General features: G+C 36.3%; 1 long non-coding RNA gene across 1 annotated transcript in view; it reads left to right on the plus strand.

Moving 5' to 3' along the window:
- LOC144283581 (uncharacterized) overlaps positions 1 to 20269 on the plus strand; it is a 56473-nt gene extending 36204 nt beyond the window's left edge. Inside the window, exons 2-4 of the long non-coding RNA XR_013352130.1 lie at positions 6494 to 6602; positions 16418 to 16504; positions 20159 to 20269. This is a non-coding gene — a long non-coding RNA (uncharacterized LOC144283581). The remainder of the gene's footprint in view (positions 1 to 6493; positions 6603 to 16417; positions 16505 to 20158) is intronic.
- Positions 20270 to 21877: the final 1608 nt, after the last annotated feature.

Genomic DNA, 21877 nt, shown 5'->3' on the forward strand with positions numbered 1-21877 from the left:
AGGTTGCATTGTGTCTCTATCAGATTCTAAGTTCCTTGAAGGGGGGGGGGAGGTGTATTTATCTTTTTTTTTTTTTTTTTTTTAGATGCAGCACTGAAAGGAAGCACGATGTTAAGTGTTCTTTACTCTCCAAAAATATTTTTATTTTTTTATTTTTTTAAAGGTTTATTTATTTATTCATGACAGGTACACACACACACACAGAGAGAGAGAGAGAGAGAGGCAGAGACACAGACAGAAGGAGAAGCAAGCTCCATGCAGTAGCCTGACATAGGACTCGATCCCGGGTCTCCAGGACCAGGCCCTGGGCTGAAGGCAGCGCTAAACCGCTGAGCCACTCGGGCTGCCCTCTCCAAAAATATTTTAATACTTATTTCCAAAAATCTAATGCTAAATTTGGACAGAAATTCCAAACGTATAACACTGCATTAAAGGGTTTTTATTTTTTATTTTTATCTATTTTTATATTTATTTTTTTAATATTTTATTTATTTATTCATGAGACACACACACACACACAGAGGCAGAGACACAGCAGAGGGAGAAGCAGGCTCCATGCAGGGAGCCTGGTGTGGAACTCAATCCCAGGACCCCAGGGTCATGACCTGAGCCCAAGTCAGGTGCTCAACCCCTGAGCCCCCCAGGGGCTCTGAAGGGTTTCTATTTCTGATGTACTTATGGCTTTGAGACAGTTCATCTCTTGTTTCAAAGAGTAAACATTAAAAGCCAAACACAATTCACAAAATGTCTGACTTTTCACAAACACACAAAATGTCTGACTTAGTTTGTAAGAGCAGTGCAATCTTAGGTGAAGGTTTTATGTGGAGTCTGAGCTTTCTCTTACACTTAAGCTTGCACCTCTTATTGGCCAGCATTAGTCACAGATGGAGCCGTCTACCTGAACACACATGCTGCCAAGGAAGAGGCCCACTGAGAACACGTTTCAAATCCAAGACTCCACAAAAGATTAAGGTACATATCTGTGAATTACAAGGGGGCATCAGAGCAAAGGTGCCCATTTTCTTCAACGTGGTCAAGCAAAAGCATGTGATTGTTATGATCTTCAGTAGTCCAATGGAACAAGGCCCAAACTCAGAAAAAAAATCAGAGCTTTTAAATTATCCTTCATGATTAGCCTTCCAAATAAGATGAGAAGAATTATTTGTAAAGGTATTTTTGAAAAAGAGTATACTGGGTTCCTAAGAAATGGTGGAAAGTGAAAAAAAGTGTGATGGAGTTTTCACATAACTTACAATAATAGTGTTAGAGAAATCACACATCCAATAATTGGATAATCATTATGAAACAAAGCATTCCATAAAGATACTAAATTATTCCAAGATATATTTAAATACAAGATACTTTTGAAGATACTCGTATACAAAGGAAATCTTCAAAATCTCCCACTGGGACATCTACTTTTTTCTCTTTATTATTAAGTGCACATGTTCTTTTTTTTTTTTTTCATGTTCTTAATAAATAGGTAGACTTATGTAGACCAAAGAGATAGACCCCTCCCCCCCCAAAAAAAAAAGAAAATACTGAAATACTGTTCACATACACACAGAATCAAGTTTCCGATAGGCCCAGGTAAATGTCTAGTCTAGTAGATGTTCTAATGATTCTTTCCCACTGGCTGCAGATCGCTGTTAAGAGCTGCTATAAATCCTTATTCTCAGGCATAAAAGCTAATTACTATCATAGGTTAGGAATGAATTTTCCTCTTCCCTCTGTGCCACAGTGGGTTATTATACAATTAGCCACATAAAAGAGATGTCATGCTTTATCTCAAAGCAGTAATTCTTGTCCACAGTGAGAAGCAGCCACATTATCGTTGGTCATTTGTGTTGTGTTGATTCTCTTACTCACAACTCTGCATAATATCTGTGCCTTGATGCAGTAAATTTGATTGGAAAGGATGTCCTGGAAGATAAAAAAGGAATTGCATAAATGAAGATTTCCAACATCAACAGAGGGCACTGCAGAGTACATGGCATGCAACTGGAAGAGTTCACAAATGAGCCACTATTTGGATTGACTCTGTAGGGATGCCTGGGTGGCTCAGTGGTTGAGCGTCTGCCTCAGCTCAGGTCATGATCTGGGGTCCAGTATCAAGTCCCACATCGGGCTCCCCACAGGGAGCCTGCTTCTCCCTTCTCCCTCTGCCTGTGTCTCTGACTCTCTCTGTGTCTCTCATGAATAAACAAATAAAATCTTAGAAAAAAAATAGATTGACTCTGTGACTCAATGTCTCATGTTTGTGTTGAAAAATTCCAAAGCAATATCTTTTTAAATATTGCTTGTGCTTTATTCTTGTTTTCTGCTGCTTCTTAGATTTTAGAACAAAGTATATTAGATCTTTCATCAAGTTGCATATGGCTATTCTACTCTTTCTTTCTTTCTTTTTTCCTCTCCTTCTTTTTTAATGTCCATGCTTCAGTCTAGATATAATCTGTAGTCCTATTTTCAAGTTCAAAAATGTTTTCTGCTCTGTTTAATTACTCTCATCTGTTAATTTATTCATGTCAGCCATTGCATATTTTAGCTCTAGTATTTGAGTTTTTATGGATTCTAATGCTCTGGTGAAATTCCCAATGTTGTCTTTATTTTCTTGAACATATAAATTGGTATTATTTTAATGCTTATGTCTGAAAATTCTCACATCTGGATCAAAATGGGTTTTTTTGATTGTCTACTTTTCCTATTTTCTTTTTGATCCTGTTTCCAGGCATCCCTTGGTAATTTTAGATCACTATATAGGAATTATTGCTATATGGAAATTCTAGATGATATAATCTTTATCAGGGGATTTTCTTTTGGAACATCAATCACATATGGCCAGATTATTTTGTAGCAATCTGAAAGTAAATGATTTGAGGTAGGGTTTTAAATTATTGAGGTTTAATCTATTTCTAATGTGCTTTTACTCCTAGAGTGGATATTGGAGATTGCAATTGACAGCCTGGGGTATTTACCACAGTCCTTTATCTTGGGTGGGCTCTGAACTCACAACTTTATCTCTTCAGCATGGCAAGATTGCCAAGAACTCCCCTTAGCTTCTGATTCTCCATATTCCCTTATACTTGTCTACTTGATCTCTCCTTTTATAGAGAGGTCTTCTTCAAATCTCTAAGTACAAAGAGAATAGAAGAGCAGGATACATGGGCTTCCTAATGCCTAGTTATATTGGTAGACCAGAACTCCAATTTTTGTCTCCTAGTCCCTAGGAGGTTGATAAATATTTTGAGCCATCGATTTCTGCTCAACTTCTGGGCACCGCCTCACTAAAGAATCAGCAAATGCCTTTTCCACCTAATTTTATGACATTTCTCTTCTTTGGAAGAAGAGAATTTGGAATTTGACCACTCGAGTCTTGACTATCCAGGTTTTTCTCTTATGGCTTCAAGCAACAATTTTGTTGTTTTTGTGTTCATATTTCATGCATCATTTATAGTTGCTACTTTCAAAAGGAGATTGGTCTTGTAAAATACAATCTGTCATAGTCAGGAATGGAAGTTGTATAAGCCTCTCTTTAAAAGGTCCTAAATAAGACTTTTGATTAAAAAGAAGTATAAACAGAAAAATTCAAAATGGAGGGAGCATGAGAAAAATGGGTAAGCAATTACTGGGAAAAAAAAAGAGGTAAAAAGGAAGAATGGCTTTAAAAATAGTTTACAAAGAAATCAAACTGAGATTTTGTGTGTTTGCTTTGGGTAAAAAAAAAAAAAAAAAAAAAAAAAATCCAGTTAAAAACGTAAGTACTTGTAAGATGTTTTGCAATCCAGTCAAGTAAAACAGATTGATTTTTATCTGTAAATTGTTATTGACTGTGAAAATCAGGTAGCTTCTGTTGTTAGAAATCAGAACACAGTGAACTAGACTGAATAAATGTGTTGCCTAGTAAACTTGGTTGGTGCTAAATTGCATTCAACTAGTGAATAGTTTAATGATTTTTTTTCCCCTAAGAAGTGAACATGTTAGTATGTCTCAAATGGTCTGTTTTACTCAGTCGAATTTGTAGGCAGAGAGCTTACATGCCTCACAAAAAGATAAGAGAAGCCATAAAAGTGATGAGGCAAAACAGATATCCAAATGGCAAACGTGATCTAATTTATCTGTGAACATTTAACTGAAATTAATTCTTAAGTGATTGATCATATTTTGTGACAGCAACTGTAACTGTCTCTACGCATGAGTTAGAGTCAGTCATTGTGGGGATTATAAAGATGATCAATGACTTGGCTTTCTGACAAATCAAATCACAAATGCATTAAAATTCCCTGTGCCCTTCATGAAATACCTACCCGTGAACATGCAAGGCATTTGGAATTGTCAGGTATAATTCACATATTGATTTTAATGTAACTCTCTGAAACACTGTCAACCAATGCTTATTAGGTCCCCTCTGACTATGTGACCAATTAGCAGTGTGAACATGTGGAAAATGTACACATCTGTCAGGAAAGGCTTCTTCCACTCTTGGAAGGGAAGATAGCGAGGTTTATAAAGTCATCTGCTGAACATAATTGATCAAACACATAAAATGTCTCTGGCATTTGGTGAAGACAAAGATCACAGAGACACAAACCACTCAACCCTTCTCTCAAGGGAATTATAATATAGTTGAGCAGCAGATAAATAAGTCATCATAAAGGATAGGATGTGATAAACCCTATTCATTTATTACCTCAACAAATCTTTTTTTGAGCAATTTTGTGTACTAGGTTTATGGGAATGAAATCCGAGCTAGTAAGTCAATAATTTATAAACATGAGCTACAGTAAATCTGAGAGTCATTTGCAAAGTTTGCTACAAGATTTATGAGGATAGACGTTTAAAAGAAATTGTGGGTTTACAAAGAGATTCTCTGTAGGGAAGGAAGTGCTACCTCAAATAAGTGACGATTGAGGTGATGGGATTCTCCAGGCAGAGAAGAGAGCAAAATTAGAGGGCGGTGGTTTTTCGTTGTTGTTGTTGTTGTTGTTGTTGTTGTTGTTGTTGTTTTGAGCGTGGTGGTTTAATCCATGACAATGTTGCAGAACCACCTTCCCTGTATGATTAGGGTTGGACACAAAGAGATTCAAATGAGCTTTGCAAGGTACAAGGGAAACAGAGGCCATTACCTGAAGAGGGACGCAAACCCCCATGTGCTGCCAGGGCTTGGCTCATCCTTGTAGATCCACTGTCTTCTCTCACTGGTGTACATAGACCCACAGCTCCTTCACCTGCTCTCTTTCTTCAGCTTCTCCAAGTCCTGGGCCAGACAGAGGTGGGACTCTGGGATGAAGAGTTCCTGAATTATTGGACTTAGAGGCAAGTTCTTATCTGTCCTGGAGGACACCGGTTTATTTTCAACACTTCTCGTTTGTCTTTGATTTTTTTTTTTTTTGAATTCAGTCTCACTTAGAGATATTTTCCCTGACAGTCTAACTACTGACCAAAGTAACTTCAGACCCACGATGAGGTGCAGAAACAATCCATTGCACTGACTTCTTCACTATTCTTCACTAGTCTTCCTTCCTGGTCTCTGGTTAGTGACTTTTCTCTGATGCTCCAATCATCTCCTTCTAGAACTTTACTTCACCAACCCTCCTCACCATTGTGAGAATCCTAATCCTTATAATAAATGCTTCATTTCATGTTACTTCACAGTTGTTCTTGTTCCCCGATGGAATCCTAATGTTTACAATAAAGATTTTTTTTAATAGCTTCATCCAGCAACTATACATAGATGATGGGACTGAAAGAAAAAAAAAATAATGTGGAGAGTAGCAGAAATTGAAACCAGAAAAAGATCCTATTCAGATCAATTTTAGAATATAGAATGCATGGCTAGGTTTCTCAAAATCTCACTTGCTGCTAGTGAAAATGGATTATAGTGTCTAGATCGAAGACAGAAAAAAAAAACAAATAGGTTAAATTATTATGTATTTAAGAGGATAATGCTAAAAATCTGTACACAGGTATTAGGGGTGGAAGGCAAGAGAAGGATCAGAAGTAAATACAAATGATTTTTCTTTTTAAGTTAACATATAGTGTATTATTAGTTTCAGGGGTAGAATTTAGTGATGCATCAGCTGCATACAACACCCAGTGCTCATTACATCAGGTGTCCTCCTTCATGCCCATCACCCAGTTACCATATCTCCCCCCCACATCTAACCTCCAGCGACCCTCAGTTTGTTCCCTACAGTTAAGAGTCTCTTATGGTTTGCCTCGCTCTCTGTTTTTATTTTATTTTTCCTTCCCTTTTCCTATGGTCATCTGTTTTGCTTCTTAAATTCCACATAGGAATGAAATCATATGGTACCTGTCTTTCTCTGACTGATTTCATTTAGCATTAAAAAGAATGAAATCTTGCCATTTGTAATGAAGTAGATGGAAATAGAGGGTAGTATGCTAAGAACAAATGAGTCTCAATAAATGCTTTAAATAATATTTGTGTTCCTTCCTGTCATTAGTCTTTGCATTAACAAAGGTTTTCCAAACCTAGGTCCTTAGCTCTGTTGTTCAAACCATCTACAAATCAGAGTACTTGAAGAGTCTGTAAAAGAATAAAGAAGCACACAAGTGAAAGTTTCAGAAAGCATTACAAAGTGAAGGTAAGTATTGTTTATAAAATGTGCTGTGTGTAGATGGATACGTGTATATATACGAAATAAAAAATATTTCTTAATATGTTGGTCAAGAACATTTGAAATTCTCTAGTTTATGGGAACCCAAATATGGAGAGCTCCTCATGAACTGGCCCCGAATTTTCATTGTGGGAATTTGAGGTGGATCTCAACAAAAATCAAGGGAAAAATGGAGAAAAGAGCTATAGTGTAATACACATTGCTGTCTTTATATTTAAATGAAAACAAAGGACAACTATTGTTAGTTTTTCTATTCTCAAAAATTGTTTAAATTACTGCTTCTACCTTTGGACATTTGTTAATCATGCCATGTTTCCTTATATGAAAAAGTAATAACAGCCTTTAAAAATTAAAAGAGTAATGTGCTTGTTTTCAAGCCAAATCCCAAGTCTTCCAAGTTTATCCTCATATTTTTACTTCTGGATACACGGTTCGAGCAATCAATAAAATCAGAATTATTTACCTCTATTTTCGTGAGAGTTTTTGCCGATTTCTTTCCCTTTGCTGACTTGAAAAGCAGCCATTTTCAATATAGCTAATGGTTACTCCAGTATGTTCACAGATGGTTGTAATGCAATATATACTGAACTAGAGTTGAAAAGAATTTAAATTTTAATAGTGAACAGTAGTTCACTATTCTAGTAGTTCTATATCCCTGCAGTAATCAAGGTGAATAAATACTATCTTCAGTAGTTAATACATGTGAATCTATTAATAATGACAGATAATGACATTGATTACAAGTGGTGTTTATGCTGAACTTCTTCCATTGGCCCTTCCTGATCCACTTTTCCACCTTCTCCTCCCACACAGTGCCATGAGGTAGATGAGTGTTATGGTAGGAGTATACACTGAATGAAGAAGTCTCCCTTGCTTTCTGGCTTCCACTTGGGTTTGATCAATGGTGGCATGTGCAGGAGGGTGGAAGGTGGAAGGAAAGTGAGGTATGATATATTTACTGCAGACTTTTTGCCTGCTACATTAGCTTCACTCCACCAAAGTCTACAACTTTCATAGAGCAGATTTCTCTGATTTCTTTCTCTCTAGGCTTTGGAAACCATTCCCTTCCTGTGTCCCCTTCTGATAGGGGTTGGAAATATCTCCACTTAGACCTAGTCCTGTGGTACTGAATTTTTCCAAATTGGTTTCCTAAAATCTGGTCCACACCTTTATAAACAGTCCTTGAATACAATCTACTCAAATTATCCAGTCTGTGTGTGCTGTTTCCTGACATACATAGATTTCCCTTTTTCCAAAAGTTATTTCATGCAAAATATTGGAAATTGAGAAAGTTAGACATATTGGCTTATCAACAGCAATTAGGAGCCACTACTTTTTATTTATTTATTCAAATACAACTAATTGACCACATATTTACAAAGCACTAATGAGTTGATTTAAAAAAAAAAAAAAAGAGGTCCCTGTCCTCAGGGACTTTACATTCTAACTGAAGAGATGGACATTAGGTGAATGATTGGAAAATTAATTAATCATTTAAGTACTTTTATAATAATTGCTAAATAATTGCTAACTTGTACAATCATGTAAAAGAGGGATCTAACAAATTATTAGGTAAGGGGAAGAATGGGAATTTTTGTTGCTGGTTTTGTTTTGTTTCTAAATATTTAAAATGGAGTCTAAAGGGCAAATCTGAATTTTCTAAGTAAAGAAAGAAAATATGAGGAGAAAAAAACATTCAGAGGAGAAGAATTAGCCTCTGTTATGTTCCTGAAATGATTAGAAGTCTCATATTTTCAAAGAATGAAATGAACACAATTGAGTGAGGTCCTGTGGAGGAGAGAATGGTTAAAGTCTTCTATTAGAGGCATGGGCTGGTTCATGCAGACATATAGGAAATATTAAGGATTTGAGGTTTTTAAAAAATGAAAACAACTGAAAGGTTATAGGCTGTGCTTGATCTAATAACCAAGTGTTTAAAAATGGTATCATTGAATGCCCTGTGGGAAGCAGCGGAGAATGAAGTGGCAGAAAGTGAGGAGAGTATGATTACTTGGAAGGGAATGTTAGACATCTGCAAAAGGGATGATGCCAGCTTTAGTGTAATAAAAAGTGATGCAGAGACACATCCGTTGGGTCTTATGGAAGCAGATCCTGAGAGATACCAGGAGTGCAAGAACCTCTGAAAAATACAAAGGGAAAGAGGAATCAGAATTAGGTATGGGGAACCTTCAGATCCTAATGCGTATAATGAACATTTGAAAGGATGCCAACCTAGTCCACCCTCTCTAGTTCTGAAAGTCGTCCTCAGCAATAATCCTACGGAAACCTCTGCCCAGCTTTCACGGTTGGCCATAAAATACACTGTGCTCCTTTCTTTTAGTTTTCATGAGATGGATCTGTGTCTTCTTGCAGCAAACCACTTATGTGTGTGTGCACATATATGTAATGCCTCATATGTACAAAAGATAACATAAGATTTCATAATTTTGAGAAAATGATAAGAAGAATCCAAATTTTATATTTGTTATTTCCTTACTTTTCTTTTTAATTTCTCTTGCCTCCAGCTCCCCACTGTGGCAAGCTCCATTGCAGTGAACCCACTAAATTTTCCTCCTTTTCGGAACTACAAAACATATAGTCTTGCGCGATTTCTTGGCCTATGATACAGAAATACTTAATTTCACAAAAGAACTGCCAACTACATTCTAGAATGGCTATACTATCTGTTAGTAAACTGTTTAGGTTTGCTTTTACAAATGAATTAATTCTCAATATCCTTTCTAATCTGCTTTTTGCACTCTATATGTTTTTTTTAAGCTTTACCCATGTTTATGTGTGACAAAAGTTCATTTATTGCCATAGCTCCGTATCATTTCATTCTATAATATATCACAATTTATTAATCTATTCTTCAGTAGATGAGCTGAAGAATATCAGTTTCTCCCTTTATTTTTATATTATAAACAATACTTTGAATCTATTGATCTGTTTGTGGGAAATTGACACCTTTACTTTGAGTCTCCTTAATGTCTTTCAGTAAAATTTTATAACGTGTCTCCACCTCCTTTAATCATATGGAGGTTGAATACTTGATTTATTTCCTTTGCATATTCATACACTTTACATATTAAACTGCTTTTTTAACATCAGTATCTACTTGTAAGTTTATCATAATACCAAACAGAGGAGTATCCCAAACTCTATGGGGAAAAAAGTCGGAAAATCACCTAAATTAGTGACATATTCTTTTGATTAATTGCTGGCATAAATGAGACATTTTTTCTGTTCCCACCATCTCCACACTTTTGATCATCTCCCCTCCAGCTCTGTAAGGTGACTTATCTATTTAAACCAGGCAGTATCCTTATGTCACAAAGCACAACTGAATCTATTTTGCTGTGCTTATCTGCTTTGACCTGGGTAATTTCCATCACAGGATGATCTGATCTGAAAAGATATTCAACTATGTGAGATTTAGATATCTTCTGCTCCTCAGAAATGAACCCTCAGAAGCCCAGAACTCAAGAGAATTTGCAGCATTCTATATCACTGAGCATGAGAAGAGAGAGAAAGACAGATAGACAGAGAAACAGAGAGAGAGGGAGAGATTGAGATTTATGCTTATTTGCAGTAAAGGACATTTGTAGAATAGCCCACACACAACTTTTGCTACATCAACATGTATTACGCTGGAGGGGAGGTGCATGGAAGGATGGGGTATCTGGGTGATGGGCGTTAAGGAGGACAGGTAATGTAATGAATCTGATATTCAACTGATGAATCACCTAACTCTACCCTTGAAACTAATAATACACTAGATGTTAACTAAATTGAGTTTAAATTTAAAAAATTAAAAATAAATTTAAAAGCACATATTACAATGTAAATCATCTTTAATAAATATTGAACTGAGTGGCTCTCCATGTGCATGCATGCATGCAAAAGAAAAGCTCTTTTGTATATGTAAAGCCAGGCTGAACAACCAACAGATGGTTTGGACAAATGTCTCTTCATTACCTGAAATTTTCCACTGTGGGATGAAACAAGGATTTTATCCACATTTTACTCCATGCACAGCTCTATACTTTCTCATTTGTGTTATTTTAAGATTAGATTTAGAATGCAAATTCGGGAAGGGGTATCTAAGAGGATTTCCTGGTCTGTAATCATTAGAATATTCTCTCTCTATAAAAGTTGACTTGGAACTCTAGGTCCTCTTCTGCACAGGTGATTTACTTCTTTACATCAAAGGATTGAAGCAACACTCTTAAAGTAACTAAAAATACCCTTTTTATACTGGTAGTCTTTTTGACTAAGCATGTTTTTTGTTTTTCTGCATGATTCTAAAAACAAATATTAACTACTATATAAATGTCGATCAGTAATACTTCATGATATTCCCTTTTAAAACGTGTATGGTTTGGCAGGCATGATTTAGATATTTTCTTTGATTTTTGTTGTTTTAAATCAGTGTTTTAAGGTGGCAAAGTCAAAAAATAAAGGACCAGTATAGTTCTCTTCCCTACCTCTTCCCATGGTCCCCATGACTTAATAAAGGGACAAGCAGAGATAATAAATAAAATAAATTTAAAAAGTGGAAAAGCAACAAACAGATTGAGGAAAAAAACAAACTGTATTTAGTTTTATGGCCTTCCCATAGAAATTTCTCAATTCCCATTCTCACTCCCAAGGCCTGCATGTGACCATCACTGTCAGTGAGTTGGGTCTCCTCTCTTCTTTAAATATTATTCAAGTGTAAAATTTGGTATATACTCAAATTCCCTCAACTCTATTGCATTTGCAGATCCAACACGGCCCCTGCTGCGTGAAATAAAAAAAAAGATGTGTTTGATTCCATATTCTATTACTTAATGGATAGATAATTTTGAAATTCAAGGAAGTTTCACTTTAAATTAGTTAACATCTGCCATTCACTATTACGTACCTTACACATATTATCTCATGTAATTCTTAAAAAAACTTCATCATGAATTTACATGTCGTAAGTGAGGTAGCTAAGATTTTGAGAGTGTTCATTCTGGGTAGTAAAATATTTCTTTAACAGGCTCACAGGAAATGAGCTACCAGAATGGTGCTGATGCACTGGTTTTGGTTGATGCTCACTTAAATTTGACATGAGATATGCTCAGTCTGTTGGCTACTAAAAGTCCCCTGCCTTGTCATGGCCTTCAGCCATATGTGTGGACCTGAGTTTTAACACTTTCCCATGTTATAGATAACCACAATGTCATCTCCATCTTCAATACCTAGAAGCAGTAGGGTTCATGATAGGTATCGTTTACCATGCACCCACCACCTCCTTCCCATTTGCTTTCAAGGTAGTGATCCTAACTTCTCTATGGGCTACTTTGTACCGAGCATTGGCCTTCTGGGTGAACCTAACTGGGATTGGCCAAAACTATCTTCTCTAAGGTTTCCTAAATCCATTCCAGGAAGGGAGGTTTGATGCAAAGGTTTTGAAAACCCTCGAAGGATATGGGTTCAGCCATTCCCAAAAATTTGACTGACATTTGAAACCAAACCCATGGAAGGATTGGGTGACCATTCTGAATACCATTTCGGGGCAGGGTGGTACACACAAGGGAATGCCTATTGTTAGTGATGTGGAATCGAAGATGGCAGTCAACATCAACAGTTCAAGGCCTAGGAATGTAGTGATTAGAGTCTATAAAGTTCAAGAGAGTACACAGTTGAATAATGTGCTATGTTTACAGTATTACATTCCCAATAGAAAATTTTACATGACCAGAAATGAATTCTCATTTACATTTCCATACATTATCTAGGTAAGATTTGGATTTGAGAGAGTGATTAGATGCCAATAATCATGAGTCATATGATGGATGATGGATGATGCAGCGTCATGAGTAAGGATGTAATCAGCATTAAATAAAAGGCATTGAGAAACTGCACAGAGGAGAAGACCCAATTGTTGCAATACAAATGGCTTCTGACAGCATTGAGAGCAATTACAGCATTGCCGTGTTTTTTTTTTTTTTTTCCTCATGGCTGGAGATATAAAGTTAGTTAGAAATATTGCATTTGAAAGTAAAAACCATGAAAAAATGGTTCCAAGTCATGAACAGGAGGTGAAAGTACTTTGATGCTATGAACAATTTTTATGTATACTAACTGGAAAATAAACAAATACATAAGTACCTCTTTTCCAACCGTTATTCTAAATCATCATAAATATGGGCCATGATGTTGTAAATTTTTTTTTAAGAGGGAAAAAGACAAAGAGTAGAGAGTGGGGAGAGAGAGTGAGAAAGAGAGAGAGAGAGAGAGAGAGAGAGAGAGAGGGAGAGAGAATGCTAAGCAGGCTCCATTCCTGGTGCAGAGTCCAAAACAGGGCTTGATTTCACAACTCTGAAATCATGACCTGAGCCAAAATTAAGAGTCCAACATGTGGGGCACCTGGATGGCTCAGTCAGTTAAATGTCTGCCTTTTGCTCAGGTCATGATCCTAGAGTCCCTCCAGTTCCCTGCTCAGTGGAGAGCCTGCCATCTCCTTCTCCCTCTGCTGCTCCCCCTGCTGATTCTTTCTCTCTGAAAAATAAATAAATAAAATCTTGAAAAAAAAAAAAAAAGAGGTCCAACACTCAACCTACTGAGCCACCCAGGCACCCCAATGTTGTAAATCTTTTCAAACCAAATTGTTTATATAGAAAGGACTCTGCAAAAATACGTGACTGGGATCTGCATACCCCATGGGAGATCTTGGTCAAGACAGTAGTGAAACGCACCACCATTGAACAAGTAAAAGCAGAAGCAGAGATGGGCTCTCCTACCTGCTTCAACCCTTCCTCAATTCCTTCTTCCCTTCTTGCTGGAGGATTCCCAGAGACTCACTAAGGCTCCAATGAGAATGGGAGAAAAACAACACATCTTTCATTATCAAAATTATTTCTAATCAAGGTAGAGGAACGGTATAAATTAGGACTTTCCCTTCAATTAATTAAAGTAACGAAACAATTATTACATATGACTGGATCATTGGAAACTTTGAAAACATATTTCTGTATTGATGTTTAAAACTCAAGCAGTAAGAAAAAAATTACTTCATGGTTTTGGTTAATGTGGAAGGCATATTCGTTATGTTACTTTTGCAATTCATAAATTAATAATTGCAAATATTTTTATTTAACCAATACAGGTTTACTTGTTAGTTTTAATGATATTGCCTTATTTCAATTTTAAAACTAGAGTTTGGGATCCCTGGGTGGCTCAGCAGTTTAGCGCCTGCCTTCCGCCCAGGGCGTGATCCTGGAGGCCCGGAATCGAGTCCCATGTCGGTCTTCCTGCATGGAGCCTGCTTCTCCCTCTGCCTGTGTCTCTGCCTCTCTCTCTCTGTATGTCTATAGTGAATAAATAAATAAATCTTTAAAAAATATATAAATAAAAAAATAAAACTAGAGTTTGATCCTTGAAAAATTAAAAAAAATATCAAAAATAGAAAAATAAGTTGCCTCAGTCTTACCTACCAAGTGTTATTATGAATAATTTATTATTGAATTTTATTTGACACTTGATTCTATGCATTATATGGGTGCCCTTTAAAAAGTAAATGTAAGTGAAGTAGCAATTGAAATGTTGTACCAAATGATGCAATTGGATTCTCTTTAAGACTATGGTAAATGACATTTTTCAGATATAAATCATAAACAATCAATAAATAATCAAACATTCTAAGAAATTCCAATGGATCTCCAAATATTTAGGCAAAGGTTACTTTTAACTTAAATAATTTTAATTTCTCTGTAAATAGATTTCACAAAGTACAGTGTTTCATTTATTTGAAAATGCATGGCCATGAAATCAAGCAATAGTTACATTTTCTTCCAAACTTAAACAAATCAACCAAATTTACCTAAATTTTATATCAGACTACTCAGTGTAAAGATGTGAAAAAAATAAAAATTAAAATAATTTTTTAATGATTTATACACAAATTTTTGACTTTATTCATGCAACTACTTAAATTGCCAGCGATTTCCCATATGTATAAAAATCAATGAACAAATCTAATACTAATTAATCAAACACCTCCAAAATTAGTTCATACTTTTTAGGTACACTTTGTTCACTATTCATACATTATCTATTACCACAAATATGTAAAAGAAATAATTGTATATAAATCTCTTCTTTCTACCAATAGGTGGCACTGAAAATGTGTATATTTCCACAAAAAAGTGTGTTCACCCCTATGTTGCAGATTCTTTCTTCCTATAATGTAGCTTCAGCTGTGGTTTGAATGAAGAACACCCATCTACCATAAAATTACTCTGATATGAGCATGAGGAGTTCTATTATGCAAATAGGATGTAAAATGTTTATAATGATGGACCATTACATCGAGGATATTTTACTGGTATTATAAAATTTACATTTTGCTCAACCAAAATTGTATTATGTTTAGCAAAATCAATATCACATTTTTCTCTGTTATTTCATTATTCTTATTTGGTAAAATTGTCACTTCCATTTTAGTCTGGGGTGTTGTTTACCTGAGTAAACAATACATGCGGAAGAATTTTGCAAAATTTGGAAGCATTTTAGATTTGCTTAGACTGCTTATAAATATATCCTCTGATTTGTAATGGTTAATATAACTAGGAGCAAATATCTGAGTATTTGTATTTGCATTACTTTTATTAGTAGTGCTCTTCATTTTTCCCATGTGTATATAGTTAAAATGCCTCACCTCCATTTCAACAGAATTCTGTTATCTCGGTCATTTAGAATTCTTTTAAATCTAGTTCATTCAGGAGGTTCATTTCAACAACTCATTGGGAAAAAAACCAAAAGCCTTATGACATTCATTCTGCATTTTTAACAGCAGTTTTATTAAAATGATTTATTGCCATAAGACAAATCCTAATGATATTCCTATTTTAAAACTGTATTTTATTCTGGGCCTGGTTGGTGTGATTTATTCACATTTCCTAAGAAAATCTGAACCACTGTGTTGCTGCAGCTATTATGTAGCAAATGTGTTTTACATTATAATAATAAACATACATTTTTCATACCCGAACTCTCCAATAATCAGATATTCTTGAGTAGTTTCAGTGTTTTTATTAGATCCCAGTGAAGTCTCATTATCTTGTACAATATGTCTGAACTATGCTTCCCCAGATCCCTACTATTTTCAGCTTTTTAAGCCTGTGTGGGAAAATAAACTTACCTGACATGGGGGCTTTATTTAATTATATTTCCATTGTCTCATCTATGATCAGAGATCACTCAACATGAAACACTTTTCTTCCTCCTCTTTGTTATTAGAATTTAGCTTACTCTTATTTTTCTGAGCTGCCAACACCTTATTTCTTGCTGCCCTCCACCATCCACGACTACTTGTAGAAAATACCGCACACACATTAGCTCCACCCCACATCAGTTCCTTCCTTGATCACTCTCTTCTCTTGAAAGCACTATGCTTGGCTTGAATGTTTTTAGGGTTCACAGAATAAGGGAGACAAAACCTTAATCCTTATCAGTGACAAAACAAGCTTAAAGAGAAGATATTTGTTACTTCAACCTGAAAATGCAGGAAAGGATTCATAGTCAAACAGGGATCCATCAAGGATCGTGTGGTAACCAGGTTCCAAGGTGGCCCCCATTGATTTGCTTCTTGGAGTTCATCCTCTTGCATAGTTCTCTTCCACATTGCACCAGAGCTGGTCTGTGGGACCAGCAGTGAACAACAAAAGTGATGGCATGTCACTTTTAAAATCAGGTTATCCGAAAGGTGTGACTTCTGCTCGAGGTACTCTGTTTCTGTTTCACCACATCAGGTATCATGTCATACAAATTCCACTCGGGGAAGAAGCGGGGTCTCCAGTCAACAGCCCATGGAGAGTTAAAGCCTACTGAAAAACCATGTGAGTGAGTATTTATTTATTTATTTATTTATTTATTTATTTATTTTTCACGTGGATGAGTTTAAAAGCGGATCTTGCAGCCCCAGTTGAGCCTCATGAGAGACACTAAAACTGAAACGTCAGCTAAGGCACTTCTGAGTTCTTGACACATAGAAACTAGAGGAAATAACTAGATGTTGTTTCAAGCTAAGTTTGGGAGTCGTTTGTTATGTGGCAAGAGGTAACTAATAAGGATCTCAAATGATATTATCAGACCTCTCTCAGAATTTCTCTGTGCTTGTGTCTGATGACATCAACTACAGGTGAAAATGGAAATGGTGCAACCTTGAAGTTTCTCTTTGTCATATGGATTCTAGATCAGTGATCCACAAAGGTCAACCAGGGCCACCTGTTTTGGGCGAATAAAGCTTTATTGGACCACAGTCACTTCAAATTGTTTACATTTTGTCCATTTTACTGTTTTCCTGCTACAGTTGTAGGAGATGAGTAGTTAAGATAGAGGCCAAATGGCTCCTGAAGCCTAAACCCCTGTCCCACATGGTGGGCAGTATACACTTTGGCTTCCATCCTTCCAGATTAGCAGTGACTGCAGAAAGAAAAGAATAAAAAAAATCATAAATTGTTAAAAACAAAACTTTAAGAGAGGACTCTAACTTACTGGTCTTGAGTCATGAGCCTTTGTGCCAATTTTGTAAGTAGGTGGGAATGTTACTCCAATCAATTAAGCCTAGGTCATGTGACTATTCCTGCTTTTAGAGGAGTCAGAGGAGATGTACTCCAGTCAGTGTACAATTTTCAAAAGGGGAAAAAAAAAAGGATTTTGTTACTAGAACAAATATATTAGTATCTAGGTGTACCTGATGGGAGTGGGGAAGTTGAATGCAATACTCACATAAAAACACAACAGAAATACACACAATAGAAATTATAGAAAAATAGCCACTGGGGCTCCTGGGTGGCTCAACCGGTTAAGTGTCTGCCTTCAGTTCAGGTCATGATCCCAGGATCCTGGGATTGCAACCCACAATGGACTCCCTGCTCAGTGGGGAGTCTGCTTCTTCCTCTCCCTCTGCCCCTTTCTGCCACCCCACCCCCCCACGGACTTGCTCGCTCGCTCTCTCTCTCTCTCACACTCTCTCTCTCTCTTTGTCAAATAAATAAAATCCTTTACAAGAGAAAGAAAAATAGCCTCTTAAATGAAAACGACAAAGTAACAGGGATTTCAGAAATATTCCAAAGAATCATGGTCTTTATCCCTAAAGACTGCATCAAATTCCCTTTCCTAGTAGAAAAAGATCTCCTGTTGTTTCTTTTTATTCCTGAGGATGGAAGTCACATTGCCCACCCCCTTGCTCTTAGGTACAGTTAGGGTGGGGAACAATAGGTATTAACTCTAGGCTATGCAAGTCTCATATAGGTCATATGTAAGTTGGGTAAACTTCATGCACTGCTCCACCCTATTCACATTCAATCCTTGAATAATTATAGTGATTTCAGATTCTTGTGCACACTTTGGCAATTTCTCATGTGAGATGCAAGTAAAAACTGTGAGATAAATATTTTATTGACATAGTGTCTCTGGTCTCCCAGGCAAGTGCTAATTGGGGTTTATCCTCTCAGGAAAATCTAACCATTTACCAACCTACGATCTCGTCCGATTACTGGCACATGATATGGGCTCATTATTTCTTAAGAAAATGAAAAACTCACACATATAAATTAGATGAAAACAGCAAAAACAAGGACTTAGGAATTAGACCTAAATCTTTATTTTACCATTTACTAGCTGTGACACCTTATATAAGCTAATTGACCTTCTGAATTTGATTTTTCTTCTTTGTAATACTGGATCTGGCAGTGGATACTTTACCAAATGTTTTGATTCCATAAATCAAAGTGCATAATACATACTAAGATTCTATAGTGCCAAGTTGTTTGTTTCCTACAATTCAACCATCTTATATAGGAACTTGAATGTTACATTCCTATTTTATAAGTAAGACACACCAAAGTTTAAACAGAATAGTGGTATGTACCTACTAGAAAAATATACCATTAAGGCTTTGAGTTTTGTAAAAAAAAAAAAAAAAAAAAGAAAAAGAGTTTAATTTTCTTTTATTATTTTTTAATATTTTATTTATTTATTCATGAGAGACAGAGACATAGGCAGAGAGAGAAGCAGGCTCCCTCTGGGGAGCCCTATGTAAGACTCGATCCAGGGACCCCAAGATCATGACCTGAGCCAACGGCAGATGGCAGATGCTCAACCACTGAACCACCCAGGTACCCCTAATTTTCTTTATATAAAATATTCACCTCCCTGATTAAGTTGATGGAACTCTATCAGTTAATTCTGTCTCAGCTGGGTTAATTATGGCCAAAATTTCAAGCTACTATTTATTCATTAGTTAATCTTTGACCTAATGCTGGCTTCTTTACTCTGTAGAGACATAAGGTGATTTAGTCACTATGAGGACAATTGTTTTCCGTCATCTTAATTTTACCCTTACCATGGTTGACAGTAGATTGTCCTCTGCCACCATATTCTGGATTCCAATGACCAGTTGTCTCTTGCAGCATTACATTTTGTAACAGCATTCAATTTATCCCTGGGACGCAAGGGTGGCTCAACACTCGTAAAACAATCAACATGATAGATCACATCAATAAAAGAAAAGGCAAGAACTGTATGATCCTCTCAATAGATGCAGAGAAAGCATTTGACAAAATACAGCATCCTTTCCTGATCAAAACTCTTCAGAGTGTAGGGATAGAGGGAACGTTCCTCAGCATTTTAAAAGCCATCTACACAAAGCCCACAGCAGATATCATTCTCGATGGGGAAACACTGGGCGCCTTTCCCGTAAGATCAGGAACAAGACAGGGATGTCCACTCTCACCACTGCTACTCAACAAGGTACTGGAAGTCCTAGGCTCAGCAATCAGACAACAAAAAGAAATAAAAGGCCCTCAAACTGGCAAAGAAGTCAAACTCTCCCTCTTTGCAGATGACATGATACTGTACATAGAGAACCCAAAAGGGGGCAGCCCGAGTGGCTCAGTGGTTTAGCACCACTTTCAGCCCAGGGCATGACCCCTGGGGTCCTGGGATCGAGTCCCACCTCGGGCTCCCTGCATGAAGCCTGCTTCTCCCTCTGTCTGTGTGTGTGTGTCTCTCTCTCTCTGTGTCTCTCCTTCATAAATAAATAAAATATTTTTAAAAAAGAAAAAAAAGAAAACCCAAAAGTCTCCACCCCAAGATTGCTAGAACTCATACAGCAATTCGGCAGTGTGGCAGGATACAAAGTCACTGCCCAGAAATCGGTGGCATTTCTATACACTAACAATGAGACTGAAGAAAGAGAAATTAAGGAGTCAATCCCATTTACAATTGCGCCCCAAACCATAAGGTACCTAGGAACAAACCTAACCAAAGAGATGTAACAGCATTAATATATAATGTAGTAGAGGAGTCTCTCTTATTGCTAAAGAAAAATGAAACAAAACATATGCTTCATTTTTTTTTGTGCAGTAGGAACAAAAAAGGAGGAGAAATGAAACCCCCACTTTCAGTTTTCATAGTATTTGATGAAATGTTCACATGTTCAATTTGATTCTTACATATTCTCTTTGGTTTTCTTCTTTCTTTCCTAGGCTCCTGATCTCTCCCTTTTTTGGCCTTCATTTGCCCTCCCTGGCTCGTGTTCTTGACTCTTGAATTTTCCTCCTTTATGATTCTCAGCGAAGAGCTCTTCTAAGAAAGCTCATTACTTGTTTTTTTTTTTTAATAATAAATTTATTTTTTATTGGTGTTCAATTTGCCAACATACAGAATAACACCCAGTGGTCATCCCGTCAAGCTCATTATTTTGGTAACTCTCTATGCTGATCGAGCCACAAGAAATTCTGGAACTCACATCTCTCTCTTCTTTCCTATTGTTCTTCTCTCTCTCTCTCTCTCTCTCTCTATATATATATATATATACACACACATATATATACATATTACATATATATATACATATATATATATATACATATATAATTACTTATTCTTAGAACTAGTATCTCTGAGAATATAAACATCTGCAGAACTTACTGTCTCAATTGACATGATTTTACTATTCTACTATCTTTATCGACGTAACTACTTTTCCAGAAAATTTCTTGGCTAAGAAGAGAATGTTCCTTATGGTGTTATTATTCGTTCTAGGAAAAATCTGAAAGACCTATCCACTTTTCATTGGAAAGCTTGAAGGGCAGTTTAAATGCTGATCCCCTGATCCCTTGTTGCAACATCCCTACCTTCCCGTGTCCACCAGTCATGAGTTATTATATCACGATTCTTACCCAGTCCTGGCAGAGCTCTGAACTCCCTCACTCCATTCTCCATTCTCGAATTGAAAGATTCACCTTAAGCTAATTTTTAAAATTTCATAAATATGCCAGTGTTGCCCTTTTTCCTCTAGGATGCTACTAAGACCGTGAGGCATTGCTCTCCCTTACCACAGCAAGCAGTAAACTCACCTTGGTCTTGTCAACATGTTGTTTTGGTGAAGTTTGGGGAATCCAGCACCCCACATATCTAAAATCAAATGTGTATCTCTGCTCCTCTTTACTCTTTACCATAATTATACTAACGGAAGATTTGACTTCATTAAGACTTCTTGGCTTGTTTCATGGATTTGAAGTAGTGAACTTGTATGTCTATACTTAAAATAATACCAGCTCACAGTTATTAAATTTATCCTTTTCCAAGTACAAGGTTAAAAATCTTAGTTTGATTAAAAATTTATATGTTTAATTAGTTTTTTCTTTATATTGGTATGCTATAATGTTCTATTTAAATCCCATATTGATTATTAACATTGATCTCAACATTCACCAATAACCAGATAGAAAAGCTACCATCTTAACCATCTTTCTTTTCCCAACCACCTTCAGATCCTAGCATTTCTATTTTGAAAGTATAATTTTGACCTCTTTCCAACTTCATAACAGCTTCAATAAATTTTACCCTAAGTAGTTTTGATAAGTTCTTTATCTCTGTTCTCTGGCTTTAAAATGGTTCTTAACAATATTAATGCCACAAATGAGGTGGTCTTTTAGATGTCAGTTAACTTTAGCTCCAATGCATAAAGTCACAAAAATAATCAGAAGGATAATAAGAACAAACATAACTTTATTGGGAATAGCAAAATAGATTCAGATGCTATTACTATCAGGAGAAGTGTATGAGTAGTACCTGGCCCATGATGAAATTTCAATAAGTGTTTGTGGAATAAATACATGGAATTAATTTGTAAAAATAAAAAATGTATAGCTCTTCTGCTATACATTGCTCACTCCAAATCAACAGATTCTTTTCTTCCT

The sequence above is a fragment of the Canis aureus genome, chromosome 14, assembly GCF_053574225.1.
Source record: "Canis aureus isolate CA01 chromosome 14, VMU_Caureus_v.1.0, whole genome shotgun sequence".
Taxonomy (NCBI): domain Eukaryota; kingdom Metazoa; phylum Chordata; class Mammalia; order Carnivora; family Canidae; genus Canis; species Canis aureus.